The following is a 9,091-nucleotide window of genomic DNA, read 5'->3' on the forward strand; positions in this document are numbered from 1 at the left end:
TTTCCAAAGTACGCTGGGAACCAGACCAAGGTCCAAGTATCGAGCTCTGCTCTGCGTGGTGTAACGACAGAGCGTGTGGGCAAAAGGAATTCATGACAACGAAGCTCAATATTTTAAAAACCCTGGAAATTCACCAAGGTGAGGGTAGTTATTTTCAAACTCTCTGCGAAAGCCATGGAAGAAAGTCCACTTTTGAATAAGCACTGATAACGATCTTCACTGTAAATGACTGCAAGAGGAGGACTGTGAATCATCACTGAAAGACCAGCAGCAAAAGAAAAATCATCGGAAGTTGCCAAAAAGCCTTTTTTTGCAACCTGTTTGTGAGAAGGAGAAAGCAACCGGAGAGGAGAATCATCTGAATGTAAGAAATCATTCCTACAAAGTGATCTATAGTTAAAAAAACTGGGATTTGTTGGACCTGGGACGAGGTTACTTCTGTTCAGGTGGGGAAACTCTGTGTAGTAGGTAGTGATATATTGTGTCCTGATTTAGAGATGGATACTGTGGATCTTGTGGGGGTTGTCCATCCTTAGTTACCGTAATATTAATAATTCCAGTTCTCATTAGCCAGATATTTCCATGCAAACCGCCCCCCCCCTTGCAATTGTAAAAGGGAAGACGGGTGTGAGGGATTCTGAACCGAGTTGCCTGACGTTTAGTGGGACAGGTTTTGTTTAATTTTTGTCTGCAAAAGGGGTTGGCTTAAACCGTTCGGGCACTGCCCAGCTGAACATGGAAGCCCCCGCGTGGCACCACTCTGGGTATTCGCTTGATAGCAAAACGATGACCGAAAGGAAAGCCTCTTCTCACACCAGAAAGACTTCCAAGATGAAAGGTGAGGACTATGTTTTCTTGACTGAAAAGCAAACGGAATGTGATACTGCAGAGAGAAGCACGTCTGTGGAGACTGACTGCAGTTTACAGGTCTCCTCGAGAAACATACGGCTGAGTGGAGGAGCCAGTAACAGGGACACGAAAGGGTGGAAGGCAGAGCCCTTGTACACGGCACAGGGCACGGCAACATGGGCCCGTGAGAATGAAGCCCCTTCTCTGGTGTTTAAAAGGCAGCACTCGGAAGAAACAGAAGGCAGGAAGGTGAGTGCCCTTTTGTACAGGCTGGAGGAAACCAAACTCAGCATCACCACCCGGGAGGGAGAAATCCACCCATTGGAACAGACAAATGACTTTCCAAAACCTGAAAGGAAAAGGGAAATGACAGGGCATAGCTGGCCACCAACCCAAGTAAATAACTGTGGCCATTGGGAAAGTTTTGAAAGAGACACTGCAGGTGGGAGCATGAATATGATTAACACTTTCCAGGGAACACTACAGAGACAGATAACGCGGTCAGATTCTGAAAGCAGTGTAGAGAACAGGCAAGTAAATAAACTGACTTTGAACTCGCCTGTCGATGAAAACAAAGCCAATTCCCTGAGCTGGGTTGATTCCAAGGAGCCAAGGAATGAAGAGATGGACTTTCTTCCAGTGCAAAGCAAGCAAGAAACAGGAGGCCAACTGGCTGCAGTTCCCAGCAATCAAAGGGGAGACTTTACACAGCTTGTTGATTGTGTCTCTGAGCCTGATAGCGCTCCAGACTATTGCCATGTTGTTCTGACTGGTGCAGAGGATTCGGTGGAGGAGACAACGGCTGATAATGATAAAGTAGCAAAGGGCCTTGAGATAAAGGTGTCTGCTGCTTTAAATTTTGCTTTGGTCTCTGGAGAGGCTGAAAAGCATTTGAGACAGAGCGACAGCCGCTCCCCAGAGAGTGGTGAAGACCTTGGCCTCTGTGATGAAATGGGAGCAGTGTCCCATTCAAACAGCCACGCAGGTTGCTTGCAAACCTCCGATACAGAGCTACAGCCGGGGGAGAGTCCAAAACCCACTGCTGCCATGTTGGTGACACTGACGAACCCCCCTAATGGCGATCCCAAACAAGGTGTCCCAAGCAAGGCTGCTGCAGAAGAGCCTGCAGAAGATGCGGATACGATCCTGCAAGAGCAAAGAGAAAAGGCAAGGAGCCAAGAGGACGAGAAAGCGCTTAAGGTTGCAGACGTGAAGAAGACTTTTGAAAAGCGTAAACCTGAGGCAGAGAAAGCCACACCACCTGCTAGAAAAGGTGAGATGGGAATGGCATGATTGGTCCAGGGCTGACAATGTCTTTTAGTGCTTTACAAAAACAAGTTGTTAGTAGTAGCTGCTGTTATCAACTGCTCATAAGAACACTTACGCAACACCCTGAGAATGCCCTGCAGGTTGAGCCCGTTCTTTGTGTTCGGATCAAGTAGTAATGGAAAGACCAGATGCGAGTGGCACAGGGCTGTGCCTCAGTCTGGATATGCAGCAAGAGAAACGGAATAACTGTATGGTGTGCACAAGTGTGTGGGAGGCGTGTGAGAGGGAGAAGGGGGTGAACGTGTATGAAATCTATCAAGCAAGACAATAGGTCCTTGTTCAATATTTCTGATTGAGACAATATACCCGTTTTAGTGCTTAGTACTAGGCAAACCCCAGAGGATCTGGTTACCCTCTAAAATGCTCAAAGGATGTACTTGTGTTGCTCTGTTCTTTTCCCCTTCAACCCCTCACCTTCCACCCCTGGGACGAATGCAATGCCTCCGGCTGGACAGAGGCAGATAGTTCTGGCACAAAATGTTTGCTCTACTTTTATAGTAGTAGTAATAAGAGTAATTTCTAGTTAGCATAGTATAGCGTGTTCAGTATTCAGTGCATTTTACCTAGGTTATCTCATAGCCCCTACAACGGCCTTGAAAGACAGGCCAATGTTGTTATTCTCACACTGCTGGTAGACTGCTGAGAAACTTGTGCTGAAATAAGATTTTGAACTGGTGATCTATTGGATCACAGCTCATTCGCTTAGACACTCTGCTGCACTACACAGTGTACTGTGTTTTACCAGGTTTTGTTGCAAGATGAGCGGATTTAGCAAGCTATACAGGCTTAATCAACCCAGGCAAGTGGCTTATTGCAAAGTTGTATCAGACTCCCTTTAAATTTTGTGGCAGTAGAAAAAAATAAGGGTCCAGTAGTACCTTAAAGACTAATAAAATTTGTGGCAGGGGAGGAGCTTTCATGAGTCACCGCTCACTTCTTCAGATACAGCTAGAACGTGAGTCGATCTGTCCTATCTATTGGAAAGTGGAGTGATTTCAGATGCCAAATGACATTAGCAGGCAAATGACGGTAGAAAGTGTGATTGGATTGGGTGTGATATTCAGAGAGGTATCACCATCTTTAAATTTGTGATTATGAAAGGAGCTGCTGAAATGTTTTCATTTAAAGGTGACGGGGCAACTTTCTCCCATTGCTACACATTCCTGAAAACTGTGGAAATGTTATGAATATTTATCATCAAATGACAGCGGTAGACAGTGGTAGATTCCCTGGATGTCTAGATTCCAGATCCCTACATTAAACGATGTGTGAAAGCTGCTGATTCTGGGCTACACAAACAAAAAGCCTGATTCTCTTTTTGTGTTATGGGAGGAGTTCTTCTGAGAACTGAACAGTTGATCAGGGTCTACATGCTCAGTCTTAGAAGCTATCTTGAAAAAAAGACATATGTAGGATGACAGGCACGCCAAATGGACGGGAAAGAGGAGCCTCTGATAGACAAGGGTTTGAGATAGAGTCTATTTTTGGGAGGTGGGGTTTTGATTCTTGCGTTTGACTTTCATCCTTCAAGCAGCTCAAAAAGACAATGTGCAGGTTCTTAAAAAGCATGCACAGTATCAGTCCCAACAGCTTGCTTGCTTACCTTCACAAATGGACAACGAAATGACAAGCTCACAAAGTTTTCTGGGCCCTAAGTCAGGTCTTCCACCATTTGTGCTTCATGGGCCATGATCACAAAAGTTTCCCATCAGACCTTCCAAATGCAATGCGAAACAGACATTTAAAAAAAACAACAACACCTGGGGAAGACCACTTGATCCTTGTGGATAGTATGAAGTCTTTGGCAGCTGGTAAGAAATAATGAAATCAAATGTCAAGATTTCTGAACAGGCTGAATAAAATCATAAGGCAAATACTAAATTTGATAGAAATGAGATATGCTGGTGAAAACGATGCGGGTAGAATCCACACATGCGCCAGGTGCCAAATTCAGCAAAATATTTGTCACCTGAGGAAAATATTTGTATTAAGATATTTATTTCATAAACAGAAGATACCTATTCGTTAAAAACAAGGACATCGTTCCATCTTCTCTTCTGTCTTGCTCCTCTGTGTCTCTCTGGCTAGCCTCTTCCTAATTAACTGTCTGCTATATATGTAAGATAAAAAGGCCATCTGTTTCTTTAGCTAATTGCCTTTTTTTTTTTTTGCTAGTATCCGAGTCTTTTAATTAGGACTCTTTCTTTTCAGACTAAGTATGGGACACGCATCTATAGAATATGAAAGGAAAGCGTGAACAAGGAGAATGCTGTTAATCGCACGTCAGCGCTAATGAGTAGCATGCCCGGGGGGTATAGCTTGATTTTTGTGTATGATAATTATTTATGATTATATATGCCTCCGCTCACATTGGGCCTTTGTCATGCTCAAATGTCGCCAAGAAACAAAGGGGCGATGCAGGTAAGGTGCTTCAATGGCCCTGTTTTGAGTCCTGTGGGACAAAGTAGACAAACCATGCACTGGCGGACACGTGGGGCGTGGGGGGCGGCAGCTTACCTCATGGCCCGCAGCTACAGATAGATGTTTTATTGACAGGGCTGCCAGCCTCCAAGTGGGGCCTGGGAGATCTCCCAGAATCATAACTGGTCTCTAGATGACAGAGATCAGTTCCTCTGGAGAAAACGGCCGCTTTGGAGGTGGTGTGCCTGGGCCTACACCCTGCTGAGTTCCATTCCCTACCCAGACCCTTCCTTCTCTAAGCCCCCCCTCCTCCACATCTCCAGGAATTTCTGGAGCTGGCATTTCTCTTTTTGTCTCTCCTGAACCTACTGCCCCTCAGTTTCACTGGATGCCTTCGAGTTCTAGTATTTGGAGAGAGGGAGAAAAAATTTCTCTTTGTCGACTCTCTCCACCCTATGCATAATTTTATAAACCTCTCTCATGTTCCCTATCATAGTGGTCTCTTTTCTAAACGGAAAAGTCCCAAACTCTTCAGACTTTCCTCATGGGGAAGGTGCTCCAACCCCCTCGTCATCTTGGTTTGCCCTCCTCTGTAGTTTTCCCAGCTCTGCAATGTCCTTTTTGAGACACGGTGACCAGAACTGTACGCAGGATTCCAAATGAGGCGGCACTGTAAATCTATACAAAGGCGTTATACTATCAGCCATTTTGTTCTCAATCCCTTTCCTAATAATCCCTAACACAGAGTTTGCCTTTTTTGCTGCAGCAGCACACTGAGTTGACACTCTCATTGAGCTGTCCACTACGACCCCAAGATCTTTCCCCCCTCTCAGTCTCAGCAAGTTCAGACCCCATTTTTGTCCCAGTGTGTATCACTTTATCCTTACCAACACGGAACTTCATCTGCCACATTGTCACCCACTTTGTGGAGGTCCTCTTGGAGCTCTTCACAGTCACCCTTGGTGTGCACCATCCTGAGTAATTTTGTGTCATCTGCAAACTTGGCCACTACACGACTCACCCCCAGTTCCAGATCATTTATGAATAAATTAAACAGTACCGGCCCCAATACCGATACTTGTGGGACCCCACTGCTTACTTCCCTCCATTGTGAGAACTGCCCATTGATTCTTACTCTTTGCTTACAGTCATTTAACCAGTTTTTTAATCCACAGAAGAACCTGTCCTCTTATCCCACGACTGTTAAGATTACGCAGGAGTCTTTGGTGAGGTACCTCGTCAAAAGCCTTTGGAAAGCCCAGGTATACAATGTCTACTGGGTCACCGATGTCTACATGCTTGTTCACTTTCTCAAAGAACTCCAAAAGGTTGGTGAGGCAGGACTTCCCTTTGCCGAAGCCATGCTGATGCTCCCTCATCAGGCTTTGTCCCTCTGTGTGCCTAACCATTCTTTATTTAATTAGTTTCTCCTAATTTGCCTGGGACAGACATCGGCCTGTAATTTCCTGGTTCCCCTCTGGATCCCTTTTAAAAAATTGGTGTCACATTTGCTACTCTCCAGTCTTCTGGTGCAGCAGCTGAATTTAGTGATAGGTGACATATATACGGGCTAGTAGACCAGCTATATCACATCTGATTTCATTAAGAACTCTCGGCTGTATGCCATCAGGACCTGGAGACTTCACTGATTTTTAACTTCCCCAGTAGATCTAGAACTTCATCTCTGGTCGCCTCAGATTAAGGTGGGTCGCCGTGTTGGTCTGAAGCAATAGAACAAAGTTGGAGTCCAGTGGGGCACCTTTAAGACCAACGAAGTTTTATTCAAGGTGTGAGCTTCCGTGTGCACGCACACACTTCGTCAGACAATGAAATGGAATTACACATCATAGTTGTATATATAGGAGTGGTTTGTTAAATTAGCATGCAAAATAGTGAGGACACACTTTTTAACAGATCAAAAGAATGACAGAGCAAATTAACAGATCAAAAGAAGGCACTAGCGTTTGATCTGTGAAAAAAATGTGTCCTCACTATTTTGCATGCTAATTTAACAAACCACTCCTACATATACAACTATGATGTGTAATTCCATTTCATTGTCTGACGAAGTGTGCGTGCACACGGAAGCTCCCACCTTGAATGAAACTTTGTTGGTCTTAAAGGTGCCCCACTGGACCCCAACTTTGTTCCGGTCACCTCAGTTTGGGTCAGTTCTTCAGACTGCCTTCCTGAAAATAGGGGCTGCGGCATGGGTCCACGCCCCACACTTCCCACAGTGAACACTGCGGCAAAGCCAGGAGGAAAGATGGAAACACCCCACCAGCACCCTTTTAAGGATATCTCTCCTTTCGGTAGTCAGCTTTATTACAGTGGGAGGGCTTCTAATGTCCTGGCCCCACTGCTGGACCTCCTGATGGCACCTGGTATTTCTGGCCACTGTGTGATACAGAGTGTTGAACTGGATGGGCCACTGGCCTGATCCAACATTGGCGTCTCTTATGTTCTTATTAATTAAAATTTATTTATTGTATTTAGCCATAGGCCATTACAAACCCAAGATAACAGCAGAAAGGAAAACTGTAAACATGAATAATGATATAAAATTGAGTAAAACCTAAGATATTATAAAACCAGTTATAAGCAATTAATTGAATCAAAACGTACCCACTAAGATCAATATTAACTAGTTCCCCTAAGAACAGCGTTGGCCCGCATTTTCTTTGCAGCCAAGGCAAATAGAGCCATTCTATAGGATATATTGGCACTAGAATCAGCTAACAAAAATACAATCTTCTCAGAGTCTGAATAAAAGCTGGAGTCTGATAAAATACCAGAGAGAAATTTTAACTTAGATTGGGTATACATTGAGCATTCAAGGATATAATGGGGAAGTTCCTCAATAACAGAAGAGCCACAAATACAAAAGCACTGTTCCTTAGGTGTTCTACTATAGTGGCCAGCTAATATGGCCGTTGGCATTGATTCAAAACGCAAAGATGTGGAAGCTGCTCTGAGGTTATGATTATCTATACTAACTAGGTAGGGGGATCTAAAATGGCAGTCAGCTTTAGATGAAGGGAAAGGGGAGATATCCTCAAAGGTTGCCGGTGGGGTGTTTCCATCTTTCCATGGGTGTTGGGGGATCAGCAGTTTATAGGGTCCAGTCAGGGGTGGATCTGCTATGAAACTAATGAAGCTTAAGCTTCAGGGCCTCTAATCCTGAAGGGGCCCTGAAGCAACCTTTTTTTAAAATGAGTGAATTTGTCAACAAAATTGATGAGAGTTTTTTTTAAGTGTTTGTTATTAAAATGACAGAATCATAAACCAATGGGGCCGAAGTACTTAATATTGACCTTAAAATATGCTCTAATACCTGTTTCGCATGGCCTCAAAGTATCCCAAAAATGTAAGTCCGCCACTAATGCTCCCGCTAAGCTATGGAGTCCTGTGAGCAAAAATTCTACTTTGTGAGCTACTGGCATTAAAGTTGTGGGCAGGTGATTTGAGTGCTGCATAAATTAGTTTGCTCTGTAGTGTTCCCTCTAAGCTGAGTCAATGTGAGCTAGGTCAAGGTTTCCCTTTCTCGAAAGCCAGTCGGATCCGACTCTAGGGTTGCGGTGCTCATCTCCGTTTCCAAGCCGAAGAGCCAGCGCTGTCCGAAGACGATTCCGTGGTCATGTGGCCGGCATGACTAGACGCCGAAGCGCACGGAAGGCTGTTCCCTTCCCATTTGAGTGCTGCATAAATTAGTTTGCTCTGGAGTAGTGTTCCCTCTAAGCTGAGTCAATGTGAGCTAGGTCAAGGTTTCCCTTGCTCGAAAGCCAGTCGAATCCGACTCTACGGATGCAGTGATCATCTCCGTTTCCAAGCCGAAGAGCCAGCACTGTCTGAAGACGATTCCGTGGTCATGTAGCCGGTATGACTAGACGCCGAGGCGCACGGAAGGCTGTTACTTTCCCACCAAAGTGGTACCTATTTATCTTCTTGCAGTTTCTTGCTTTCGAACTGCTAGGTTGGCAGGAGCTGGAACTAGAGACGGGAGCTCACTCCATCATGTGGCACACTCGGGTCTCGAACTGCCGAACTAAAGACCTTCCATCCTGCAGTTCAGTGTCTGGCTCACAGATTCTTTGTCTCCAGAGAGCACACTAGTTCATGCAGCAGCCCAACCGCTGGCTCACCCCTTGAATGCCAGCAGCTCACCAAGTGGAGTTTTTGCTCACAGGACTCCGCAGCTTAGAGGGGGCCCTGCCGTCCTTCCTGAGCCAGAGGCAGGAAATGTGCGCGCCAGAGGCTCAAACAGCCGTGAGCCGGCTCACACTGACTCGGCTGAGAGGGAACCCCCGGGGCTGTTGACTCAGCGGGTTTATAGAGCGTGTTCCGGGGCTCTTCCCTTCACCCAGAGGGATGCCGGCGGCGGCGAGGGGCGGAAGGGAGAGGAAGGCGGCGGCCAACTGTGGCGGCCGAAGCCAAAAAAGAAACGCCGCATCAGCCGCCCGTCGCCTCAGCCGCCGCCAGGGGAGGCCGGCGA

The 9,091-nt window shown here is 45.8% G+C and overlaps 1 protein-coding gene across 3 annotated transcripts in view; it reads left to right on the forward strand.

Moving 5' to 3' along the window:
* Positions 1 to 348: 348 nt before the first annotated feature.
* CORO1C (coronin 1C) overlaps positions 349 to 9,091 on the forward strand; it is a 124,664-nt gene continuing 115,921 nt past the window's right edge. For 2 of the 3 annotated variants that reach the window (XM_015413273.1, XM_015413275.1), the window contains exon 1: positions 2,082 to 2,122. The gene's annotated coding sequence lies outside the window, so the exon portion shown is untranslated. Of the gene's footprint in view, positions 365 to 2,081; positions 2,123 to 9,091 lie in introns of those variants that run through there. The other variant, XM_015413274.1, reaches the window with a different exon arrangement.

This window comes from Gekko japonicus, unplaced genomic scaffold (assembly GCF_001447785.1).
Source record: "Gekko japonicus isolate JY-2015 unplaced genomic scaffold, Gekko_japonicus_V1.1 scaffold10, whole genome shotgun sequence".
In the NCBI taxonomy this organism is placed as follows: Eukaryota; Metazoa; Chordata; class Lepidosauria; order Squamata; family Gekkonidae; genus Gekko; species Gekko japonicus.